Below are 10,106 nucleotides of genomic sequence, written 5' to 3' on the forward strand. Positions count from 1 at the left end.
TGCTTGTCGTCAGCCATCTTGAATTTGAATGGCAGAAGGTGAATAATATATGTGTAACTGTTAGTTACCCATATATAATGAGAAACATAGGAGGGCGCACACCCTTAGAAAAAGCGACAGATGCAATATAATGAGATTGGTAACACAATAAGTAGTATTATGACCATGATATCATCAAACTTGAAATGTCACGTTCAGGAATCATCCGGACAGTAAAAGAATGAAACTTTAAAATAATCAAACATCGCCGTTTGAAAGCTGCCATATTTAGTTGCTACAATTCGTTTTGTTTCTCTTACTTCTTAAGAGAAAGAAGGAACGATCGCACTCTTCGAAATAGTAGACCGGACAAGGTAGTGTATGGAAGATCTGTAGTAACCCATGCATTCCAGCTTCCCCTTTCTACAACACCGATATTATCCAAGGGAAAGCTAAAATCCGATACAACTTGGCAATAGTGAAGTCACAAATCATATATACAGTTAAGTGAACTGGAGCAACATGAAATAAAGTGTCTTGCTCAAGAAGACACTTCACAGCCATGACTTGAAACGTCACTTGTGTCGAGTTGAATCGGATTTTTTCTTACTCTTGGATAAAATCGATGCCTTGGAGAAGATAGGTTGGTATGCATGGGTGACAGCTGGCCTTCCATGAACCTTTTTCCAGACTTGTGCTTCAGAGGGTCGCATTCTAGGTTCAATCCCATGGTCCATTCCTGACCAAAGGGCGATCTTTACATCGTAACATTCGATGAGCCACACATGAATGACCTCAATAAGTAAAGCTGATGCTTCAGTGCCAAAACAAGGAAAATTTAAAGCTAACAAAATATTCCATATACAGAGCAAACCAAATTTTAAAGCAAGGATATATAAAATGAAACAACAAGAATACAGGCACAATGCGAGATTTCATATAATGATATTCTCCGGCAAAATAAAATTTTAAAAAATAAATGCTATCTCTGTATGATATCTATTCTTATAATTTATACTTATATATCAAATTACTTAAGTATCCGCTTCTTGCCAACTTTATTACCTATTTTAGTATCTATTCCAATTTTAGTATCTGTTCCAACATTTTTTCCCACTCAGTATGTTCCATTCATTTTAAACTATCGTATTCATTTAATCTCGTTCATTTTCGTTTATGCACATTTACAATTATTTATAGCCATTTATGTTACATGATTATATATACAGTATAAATTTATTTCTCGCATTCACAGTCTACATTGCTTGTTGCACATTAGTCATAAACATTGCGTATTTCTTACTAGTACGGATGCATCTACTTCACTATTCACACAACATTCTACGCTGTGTATTCTATGAAATGGCCTAATGAAATCACACTAAAATTATATTGCACAGCTACATAATTTTCTGTGGATCATATGTTTGCTATACTTCGACCGTTCTCACACAAGCACCACACACTCTTTAATGACTTTTTCAGTAACCTTTACAGGAACTTTGATACTGGAAATGGAAATGAAGAAAACAGCATTCAAGAGTTCTTCCTGAACAGCCGCTTCCGCCTTTATATACTAACAGACGGTTGTACTATACAATGAAGAGTGCAGCAGGAAATAATTACATATGGTGTTATCTTCAAGTCGTGATCTCCACTCTGGCAACTAAGTGGTTAACTCTATAATTTCCCAAGGACTAAGCAGAGGTTGAAACCATGCGACATATGTGTGGTTCCCTCTGTTAGGAATATCGCAACTTGGATCTTTTCCTTTTGAATGGCAGATGTCAACAGAATTTCTAGTTGACTAAACACTTTTAAACTTCGTATACTGGTAGAATGTGTTTATGAAACATCATTTTTTCTTGGCTTTATTGAGAAAATTCTATATGTTGTAACATATTTCCACTTTAAAATCGAGCATTTTGGCAATTTTAACCAATCGCTCACCTCCATTTGGGGTGAAACGATTCCGTGCTCTATGAATATGCCCCTCGTTTAAGAAACAGATTAGGTTTATTTACATTTGCGACGAAAAAAAATACCCTTAACCCACCCCTAACCCTAAAATAGATTGAAATTCAATAGATCGATACCAGGGCCATAATTATAGGTGACATTTTCATTTGACACCGCTAGAAAAAGATCCATTTTTCGTAGCGGTGTCGTATGAAATTGTCATCCATAATTATGGCCCTGGTATCGATCTATTGAATTTCAATCTATTTTAGGGTTAGGGGTGGGGGAAGGGTATCTTTTTTTCTTCGCAAATGTATATAAACCCAATCTGTTCCTTAAACGAGGGGCATATTCATTCAGCACGGTATGTTTTGACTCCAAATGGACCAATTTGATTGGTTAAAATTGCCAAAATGCTCGATTTCATAGTGGAAATATGTTACAAACTATAGAATTTTCTCAATAAAACCAAGAAAAAATGATGTTTTATAAACACATTCTACCAGTTGGACAAGGTAACTACTTGGAAGGAGATGATTTTAAATCTTTGGTAAATGTGTCGCTTTTCATTAAGCATAACTCGTCCGGGATGGTTTTGCTACCACCATAAATATTACGTCGTTGAAGTTTCCTTCTATATAATATGCATTCACGAGAGACATCTCCGACATATCCAGATATCTTCAGCGACTCCATTGTTTTCTTAAACAATGGCCGCGAATTTTCTCTAATAAATTTTTAGGCTATTGTTTTCCTAAAATATAGAAATACATGGACATTTGTGAAGAATTGTATTTCAAAATGCCACAGTGGAAGGAACTGGAAACATCTTTCAATTTATCAGCGTGAACCATCTTTCTTCAAGAAGTTACAAATGAAAGTCAATTACCGCGTTGATTGCTAACATTTACCGGAGCGATCTTATTCCAGATTCTTTGACACAATATACGCAATATCGGATATGAATTCTGCGTTCTCTATAGAATGTATCAATGGATTTCTTCCGCGTATTTTAGCACTTAATCGTTAGGAAACAATTATGAATCGCTTCTACTTGTTTTGCCTTTAACTAATAAATATATATATATATATATATATATATATGTCGCAGCACAATAGTTTTGTTTTACTAATGTGAATTTTACAGGTCTCATCATCGGGAAACGACAGTATCAGTTAGAAGGAGTTCGAATGAGAATCTTTCACAGTGTCACAGATGGTTTAGTCAATGACATGCCAAAACACTGATGGAAAGCATGTGGAATTAAGTATTCGGCTATATACCCGGAGTGATATTCCCTTGGAAATAGATTTTTCTCTCAAGACGCCCCATGGTAACATGTGATCGAGTTCATCTGCCAAAACTTGATACACTGTAGTAAAATAGTATTCAGCTGAGGTATGTGTGCTGCAATCTATACAATGAGGAAGCATTTATCTTCTTTTACCCTTTTACTTGTTTCAGTCATCTGACTGTGGCCATGCTGGAGCACCGCCTTTAGTCGAGCAAATCGACCCCAGGGCTTATTCTTTGTAAGCCTAGTACTTATTCTATTGGTCTCTTTTGCCGGACGTTAACATACCAGCATCGGTTGTGGAGCGATGTTGGGAGGACAAACACAGACACACAAATATATACACACATGCATATATATATATATATATATATATATATATATATATATATACGACGGGCATCTTTCAGTTTCCGTCTACCAAGCCCACTCACAAGACTTTGGTCGGCCCGAGGCTATAGTAGAAGACAAGTTGCCCGAAGTGCCATGCAGTGGGACTGAACCCGGAACCATGTGGTTCGTAAGCAAACTACTTTATCTCATCGAACTGACCATGAAGGTCGAACACAGATAGTGGTAGCTGCGGGCTGGACAGTGACATTAATGTGTATGTAAATGACAAAGATGGGAAAAATGAGAGAGGCACCGGCGCCCGCCGACCGATAATCCCTCGAAATCACAGTTCAATTTAAATCAATAGAAATCTAAATTGTAATCACAAAAATTCAAAAACTACAATTACAAAAAATATATAGTTCATTATTTTTCGTCTTCCTCATCCGGCCCTCAAGTAAGTTTTCTACCGCCTGCAGGGAAGCCTGCATTGGCAGGCCCAGACCGAGAATAAAAATCTTTGTTACAGGTCTTCATGACCTCAATCAGTTCTTTCTGATTTATGACCTCTGCAGCCACCTGCGGAGGCCAGCTTGGACAGTCTATACAGGTCGAGTCATATCGCTTTAGGTCTAGGAGACTATCCAAGAATAACTCAATAGGCCTTCCCTTGAGATAGAAAATGACAACCTCCTCCGCACAGAGAGAGATCTTATCCTGTTCTGTCAGTGGCACAATTCCCATTGACAGAGCCTCTCGCTCCGGTGGCACACTTCCCACCGGAGGAACATCGGATTCGGTCGGTGGCACAGCGACCACCGCTGATCGTCTCCCGTTTTTCTTCATCTGTTTTCTTCTTCTTTCGGTTGCGGGAGTCGGGGCCTCCATCGGCACCTCCGAAGGGTCCCCCCTCCTCTCCCGCAACATGCACGTCTCCTGGAGAGCAACCGCTGTTTTCGTTGCGGTCGACACCTCAACGACATCCTCCGTTTTTCCCTGCAATGGGAGAGCGTAGGGCAGGAACCTTCCACTTTTCCTGTTCCGGAGACTTACCACGACCTGACACCCGGCACGAGTGACACTATCCATATTGTTTTTGCCAAAAGGCGGCGAGCTGGCAGAAACGTTAGCATGCCGGGCGAAATGCCTAGCGGTATTTCGTCTGTCGTTACGTTCTGTGTTCAAATTCCGCTGAGGTCGACTTTGCCTTTCATCATTTCGGGGTCGATAAATAAAGTACCAGTTACTCACTGGGGTCGATATAATCGACTTAATCCGTTTGTCTGTCCTTGTTTGTCCTCTCTGTGTTTAGCCCCTTGTGGGTAGTAAAGAAATAGGTATTTCATCTGTCGTTACGTTCTGAGTTCAAATTCCGTCGTGGTCGACTTTGCCTTTCATCCTGTCGGGGTGGATTAAATAAGTACCAGTTACGCACTGGGATCGATGTAATCGACTTAATCCGTTTGTCTGTCCTTGTTTGTCCTCTCTGTGTTTAGCCCCTTGTGGGGAGTAAAGAAATACATTTTTTGGCATGTCCAAAGCAATAGTTCACAAAAAAGGAAAGAGAATTCCAAAGAAAACAAAAGGGAAGAAGAAAGAAATAGAAAGTAACAATAGAAGAAGAAGAAAGAATATGTTTAATTAAAGAAAACAGCAAAAAAAAAAATCTTCTGTGCATTCATGTACTCGAAGCCCTTATGGTACTTCAATTCGAACCTGGATTGCTCCACTTGAATACAGCTTTCCAACGTAGTCGCAAAATACACAGTATTTAAAAACAGCGAACGACTTTCGGTTGCAGGATAGTCACCAAACTAAATTTCTCACAATGAGATACAAATTTTCACTTAATGTGAACACTTGGAGAACGAGAATGGAAGGTTCGGTGAAAGGGTCTTTCATCTCTGGCCCCGGTTTGCTGTTTTACTTCAGATACCATCTGAAGAGCAAGATGGGGTTGGAGAGGCGGTCCCTTCCACCGAAAGAATACGAGAAACGATGGAAGGGTGTGATAAGAAAGGTGGGTTTTATTAACCCAGCTTAATCATTGATGAAAGGAAAAGATCGTTGCTGGGCTGCCGAGTTCGATCCTTTGACCTTTTTTGTTCGTTTTTTTTCTTTGATTTAGTCTTTTTTTTTTTAATAAAGTTCTAGTAAAAGGAAAATTTAAACGATCTATAAAATACTTCTTAAGTAAGTTTAATATTTATATCATTCGAACTCATGTAAAAATTTTTGTTTTTTGTTTGTCCTGTATTGTGAAATTCTATATAAGATCATCATGATCATAATAAAGATACTACTTAATGTGAACACTTGAAATACAGTTTTCCAATAATGGTAAATGTTGTTGGTACTACTAGTGAACAGTGGTCCCGGTGCGCGCTAGCTAGTCCTAAGTACTTGTTTCTTTACTACCCACGAGGGACTAAACACAGAGGGGACAAACAAGAACAGACAAATGGATTAAGTCGATTGCATCGACCCCAGAGCGAAACTGGTACTTATTTAATCGACCCCGAAAGGATGAAAGGCAAAGTGGACCTCGACGGAATTTGAACTCTGAACGTCGCCGCAGACGAAATACGGCTACGCATTTCGCCCGGCGCGCTAACAATTCTGCCAGCTCGCCGCCTAGTCGTAAGTAGTCGATGCTACAACGATTTGCTTGTATTTCAAAGCTGAATACATATCAAAGAAAATTAAATAATATTTTTCGAACAAAGCAAATAATTTTTTAAACTAAGTAAATAAATCATTTTTATGAACAAACTAAGGTTAGAGTTAGCAGTGAAAAGTCGTTGTAGGATCGACTAATTACGACCAGCTAGCGCGAGTGCGCGCACCGGGACCACTGTTCGCTAGTTGTACCGATGCTGTTGTTGTAAAAACAAAGTATTTGAAGAATACGCCCACCAGACAATGAGAAAAAAAATCTTCGTTTAGTATGGACCATATCGCTGAACCAGAAATAGACCAATATCCTGAATTCAGAGAGGATTCCTTGTTTGTAAAATATTTAAGCACAGACAACGACCCTCACCGGGTCTAAAGAGAAAAGCCTTACCTTGCAGCAGCTTCTGTTGGCAGACTAAACACAGCCGGCTATCATCTTCAGTGGACAAAACAATGGCGCATGCGCACACTGACAACAAAGACTCATGGGAAGTTAGCTACTTTATTTCATCAAATTTGCCATGACGGCATTACAAACAGGGGACGAACAAAGACAAATAAACATAAGAAAGGGAAGTAGCTGTTAATCAATTAAAAAAACAGTTTCGGATGATAGGTGAATGATGAGACAATAAATATGAAACTATATATACAGTTAAAAAACTTTTTCAGGATCCTTTCGGTTTGAACGGCAGTTTTTTCTAGCGGTGTCATATGAAATTGTCACCCATAGTTATGACCCTAGTATCAATCTATTGCATTTCAATCTGTTTTAGGGTTAGGGGTGGGGGAAGGGTATCTTTGTTTCTTCACAAATGTAAATAAACCCAATGTGTTTCTTAAACGAGGGACATATTCATACGGCACAGAATGTTTTTTACCTCAATGGACGTCAGTGATTGGTAAAATTGCAGGAATTGAAGGAAAAACAACAACAAATATCTTACAAACTATAGTATTTCTCAATAAAGCCAAGAGAAAAACATGTTTTATAAACACATTCTGCCAGTATACGAAGTTTAAAATTTTTTAGCTACCTAGAAATTATGTTAAAAACTGCCGTTCAAACCGAAAGATCCCTTTTTTAAATTTTACGTTCATTGTGGTTTGCAATGTATTCGCTAAAGGCATCCGGCCACCTGGGTGGAACCTTTACGTTTCATGTTGAATGCACTTACTTGGTGCCAATTGCACTCAACTTACTTTCCACAGGTTTCCATCAGTTAACAAATATATCTCTTGACAGAGGCGGCGAGCTGGCAGAAACGTTAGCACACTGGGCGAAGTGCGTAGCCATATTTCGTCTGCCGTTACGTTCTGGGTTCAAATTCCGCCGTGGTCGACTCTGCCTTTCATCCTTTCGGGGTCGATAAATTAAGGGATCTTTTCGGTTTGAACGGCAGTTTTTAACATAAAAAATGTTAAACTTCGTGTACTGGTAGAATGTATTTATAAAACATCTTTTTCTCTTGGCTTTATTGAGAAAATTCTATAGTTTGTAAGACATTTGTTGTTTTTTTCCTTCAATTTCTGCAATTTCAACCAATGACGTCTATTGAGGTAAAAAAACATTCTGTGCCGTATGAATATGTCCCTCGTTTAAAAAAACAGATTGGGTTTATTTACATTTCTGAAGAAAATAAGATACCCTTCCCCCCACCCCTAACCCTAACTAATCCTAACCCTGAAACAGATTGAAATGCAATAGATCGATACTAGGGTCATAATTGTGGGTGACAATTTCATATGACACAGCTAGAAAAAACTGCCGTTGAAACCGAAAGGATCCAAATTAAGTACCAGTTACGCACTAGGCTCGATGTAATCGACTTAATCCGTGTGTCCCCTCTGTGTTTAGCTCCTTGTGGGTAGCAAATAAATGTATATCCCGTGCCAGACACCTCTTCTCCAGCCTGATAATACTATTGAGGTGGTAACTAAATAAGTTGTCAAACCCCCGGCCAGAAACAAAGGTAACAGTCAGTATGCCTTTCACACGCGTCTGCCATACTTTCTTTCTTTCAGTATGGCTACAACGCAGAAAAAACAGGCCTTCCTTTTCCTGCTCAGGGAAGGAGGTGGCACGGTCTTTATTATGGACTCAGCCGATAGCTGTACTCTTCCCATCACTGACATCAGTTATTCGACGAAAGCTATCAGTCCCGACGATTCCAGACACTCCTCGAATGCGTGCAAGACGGTTTCCCTATCCTATCCACATCTCGGACATGTCGGCGACACGGCACCTCCGTGCCTTGAAAGCTTGTCACGAACCGGTAAAGCCGCACAGAAGCACTGCCAAGCCAGGGATTTCTAGTAATTATTGAGATACCCCGGACCGAACGTTCTCCTGAACAGGTTGATTAACTGATTTTCATTGTAGCCCAGGGTCTCCCCCAAGGCGTCTTCGGACTTGGTCTCTACTAACCCGCTATAAAAGTCCACAGTGGAACTCCTGCTGCCGGCATTGCCCGTCCGAGAGAGTAGCTGAAGTGCCTGGCGGCACTCTAGTCCCCCAGCCTAGGTCTCTTCTTAATCCACGTACCAACGTCCGTTAAGGACGTTAACTGTGCGGCGTCCACACCTGTTCTCCATCCAGGTAAAGCCATCGTGCCTCAACGCGAATTTTCGCATCTTCAGCCAGGGCATCCCTAGCCCACCCTTTAGCGGTTTCTGACAGTAGACAGAGCGCTTTACAAGTGGCTTTCTTCCTTTCCACAAAAAGCAGAAAAGGATTCTTTCCAACTTGTTCAGCTACACATCGGAGCAAGGCACCACGGTCAGACGGTAAGTGATTACTGATGCTATAAACATCTGCACCACCCCCGCCCTCCTTAGCAAGGATAACACCCGCCCAGATCAGGTCTGGGTTAAAGCAGTCACCTTGCTGGCCACCTCACTACACTTTTTCTCTATCTGGAGGTCTGAACCAATCCAAACTCCGAGCAGCTTAACAGGACCTCCCGTCCAACCCCACAAGACGTTATTGGACGGCATCGGGTTGCCTCTCCAGGTGCCGAGATGCACACCGACCGACTTGTCCTTGTTAACCTTCGCTCCTGCCACCGCCTCATAACTTCTGATGGACTTTCCTACCACTGGAAGCTGGCCTTCATCCGCCACAATGATGGAGATGTTATCCGCGTACGCCGTAGCTCCTCTTCCACACCATACACCATGCGGCGTGCCCCCTAGTTCAAATCCCTTCCTCGCTGGAGAGCGAGACGTAACAACAAAGCCTACAACGTTCGAAATTATTTTTTTTCACGCAATAATAAAAATGCAGTATCCCAAGAAACGGGAAACCTATAATTATTTTTTCTTCACAACGAGGACAACAGTTCAAATCTCACCCCCGCTAGGAGCGGGTGTCACAATGGAGCCTACAACGGCTAACATTAATTTTTTTCACACAATAATAAATTGACTATCCCAACATAGGGAAACCTATAATTTTTTACTTTTTTTTTTCCTCTCAACGAGGACAACAGTTCAAATCTCACACCCGCTAGGAGCGGCTGTCACAATAGAGCCTACAATGGCTAACATAAATTTTTCACACAATAATAAATTGACTATCCCAAAGGAGAGAAACTTATAATTTTTTACCTTTTTTTCCTCTCAACGAGGACAACAGTTCGAATCTCACCCCCGCTAGGAGCGGTTGCCACAATAGAGCATACAACGGCTAAAATTAAATTTTTCACACAATAATAAATTGACTATCCCAACATAGGGAAACCTATAATTTTTTACTTTTTTTTTTCCTCTCAACGAGGACAACAGTTCAAATCTCACACCCGCTAGGAGCGGCTGTCACAATAGAGCCTACAATGGCTAACATAAATTTTTCACACAATAATA

This window comes from Octopus sinensis, linkage group LG21 (assembly GCF_006345805.1).
Source record: "Octopus sinensis linkage group LG21, ASM634580v1, whole genome shotgun sequence".
NCBI lineage: Eukaryota > Metazoa > Mollusca > Cephalopoda > Octopoda > Octopodidae > Octopus > Octopus sinensis.